A 2981-nucleotide genomic window follows, 5' to 3' on the forward strand; every position below is an offset into this window, starting at 1 on the left:
CCAAACCAAATGCGCTGAAAGTATCATACAAGAGCTTCTCATCCACATCCTGTTTCAAAAAAGCAAAACCTAGTCAGATGTTGTGTTTCAAGTTACTAGTTTCAAAGCTTTTTATTACTAGAGTCAATGATACTTACAGGATCAAGGTTTCCAATGAAAAGGTTAGCACCAACATCGAAACTCTCTTGCACTGTCTTTTTGACACGTATATGTTCCCCGTAGAGCTTAATCATATTAAGAACCTTAATAGCCTGAAACAAAAATGAAACTTGTTAGCAAAGTTACCTAATTCTGAAACAAGACTCATTCACATAAGAGAAGAGATCAGCAACACTTACATAGTCAGCATCTTCTTCATTACGGAATTGTACGAAACCAAAATCTTTTTGAGTATTTGTCACCTTATCTTTTGGAATAAAGACATTAACTGATACAATTACAAAGAGATGTCATTAGAAATATTATTCGAACCAAACCCTAAAATAAGAAACTAAACGAGATAGAATATTTGATGCTTATAACTTACCAACTGGTCCTGCTTGTGTGAACAATTCCCAAATCAATTCTTCAGTAACTCTCTATAATTCAAAAAAAGAGAAATTAGGTTAGTTTTCACCATTATAAACCCTAATATTACTTTTTCTTTAGGTAACTTCAAACAAAAGAAAGAACTAGGTTAACGAACCTGAGGATCTAGTTTTCCGACGTACACGGTGGCGTCTTGGTTCCTCTCAGTAGCGTGTTGGCCAAGAAGATTAGCTCCTACACCTGGAGTTATACGAGTCGTCATCTTCTTCTTCTTGTTTCTTTACTAAGAAGCTTCGCGATTGAGAAATCTGAGGGTTTCAGTTTCGTGATCGTCACGTATGGGTATTATCTTATAAGTTATAGCGGACGACGGTGTAAGAAACGACGGTTTAGTGTCCACTACTAATGGGCCGATATGACCTTAATGTCTACTAAGCTATTTGTTAATTTTTTCTATAAGTTTTCAAAACCTTTGAAATATGTTAAGAATACATTATTCCAAAACACTTCACTTATTCCAGATTTATAATTTGTAACGCAACGAGAAGTAAAGTTACCTGCAAACATCATATAGAAATTTTCCTTTTTTATTTTATTTATGATAAACCATGTCGTAGTATAGTTAAGGCAATTTTGATCAAAACGCACCAAAATGTTATAGAGTAAACTTTTATTAGAATGGCTTATCTCGAGTTTGAAATACTTTCCGGCTAACATCATATAACTTACCAAATGAAAGCCAATTTGATTAAGTAGATTAGTGTTGTTGCATCGCCATTACGAACCTTCGGTTTCATTACCACAAAGTTTCAAAAAAAATTTGCAAAATCCATGATCTTGCATAGTACTATAGTAGTGCAAGAAACAACAACTGCAAATCAGCCAAAACACTTAACTAAGTGCATCTGTGAAAGGATATGGGAACAAGGGTCAAGGCTATTGATTAAATTTAAAAACATTATACAAGTTTGAGAATAGTCATTAAGAATCGTTATTCAGGATTTGCAAAAAATCGTAAACGTGAATTCATGCTAAAGATAAGATAGAAGTTCGATCAAAAAAAGCCATCCATGAAAACAAAATTTCTAAGAAATGTTATATATTTTTTATATATATACTAGTATTACGACCCGTGCATATGCACGGTTATATACATTGTAGTTCTAATTTCTAAGAGATGAAAGATATTATTGAAGTTTCAAAAAGATTACATATTCTTGGAACAAAATCAAATCAAAATTTGATCTTAATTAACAAAGATATTTAGTTTAAGAAACACATATTAATTATTTTTCTAGAAAAAAATCTGGTTTTCAGTAACAAACAAAAATGAACCAAATTATTCAAAAATCACAAACAGTAAAAGAATATACGAACTGGATTTTCTCAACATCAAAACATCAAAATCATAATCATAATGAAGTTTAAAATTAATGCATTTACCATCAAAACAAAAATTGTACCAGTAACACATTCTGACTAAAAAAGTTTAAACCTTAGGTTTATTTTTGATTCTATTTTTCTAACGTATAATAATCACATTATTTAATGTATGATAAAGTATTTTTACTTAGTCAAAAGAAAATAAATATTACTGAAACAGGGGAAACCAATTAGTAGAAGATTACAATACTTGTTGTATTTAGAGGAACTTTTGGGATGTGGTCTTTCGATGATATGCCCAGCTACTGCCGAAACTGTTATCGTCCACAGGTGGTGGCATTGGGTCACTATGCACCAACTTGAACGTATATTTCATAGAAAAAAATCAGAGGATAGCCTATCAGAGCATCTTAATGGAAACTTTGAAAGGTTTAGAAAGCTTACCCAAGATTTTAAATAACTTCGAGGGTAGGTTTTCCAATCCAACAACATCACCTATATTGGAATACAAACCAATATCCCACATCGGAAGATTAGAAAGAGAAGTTTCTAATATATAAGTCAAGTCCCACTCCAATTAGTATGAGGCCTTTTGGGAAGAAGTCCAGTAAATCCGTGCGGGCTTGAGTGATAAGCCCAAAGCGGACAATATCATACTAATGGAAAGTTGGCTTGGTTATAGACATTCCAACAACCTACACATGTAAACCGGATTTTTAAAAAATTGGTTACCAAGTTATGCATCTATCATTAATATACAAATGCGATAAACTTTAAAAACTTATAAGAAAGTTTTTGCTAACCTTAATTTTCGTTTAAGGACTACAGTTCTAAGTTCTAACATTTTCGTGTAGAAAATTTTCCAGAGCACGTGGCTCATGTTTTGTCTGCTTATCCTTACTAAAATAATGGCATGATTGACCTGTACACAGAGAAGAAAAAATTGTTAGTCACACGACTCACGATTCACCAAAGGTGTAATAATTTTTTAAAGAATATTGAGTAATCAATATGAACATAAACATACTCTGATAGTACTCTCACCTTTTCTCCGAGCAATTGAAACAAAG

At 32.2% G+C, this 2981-nt stretch overlaps 1 pseudogene; it reads right to left on the reverse strand.

The window, feature by feature from the left end:
* The window catches only part of LOC17874308, a 1800-nt pseudogene extending 1010 nt beyond the window's left edge, over positions 1-790 (reverse strand).
* Positions 791-2981: the final 2191 nt, after the last annotated feature.

The sequence above is a fragment of the Capsella rubella genome, unplaced genomic scaffold (assembly GCF_000375325.1).
Source record: "Capsella rubella cultivar Monte Gargano unplaced genomic scaffold, Caprub1_0 scaffold_124, whole genome shotgun sequence".
Lineage (NCBI taxonomy): Eukaryota > Viridiplantae > Streptophyta > Magnoliopsida > Brassicales > Brassicaceae > Capsella > Capsella rubella.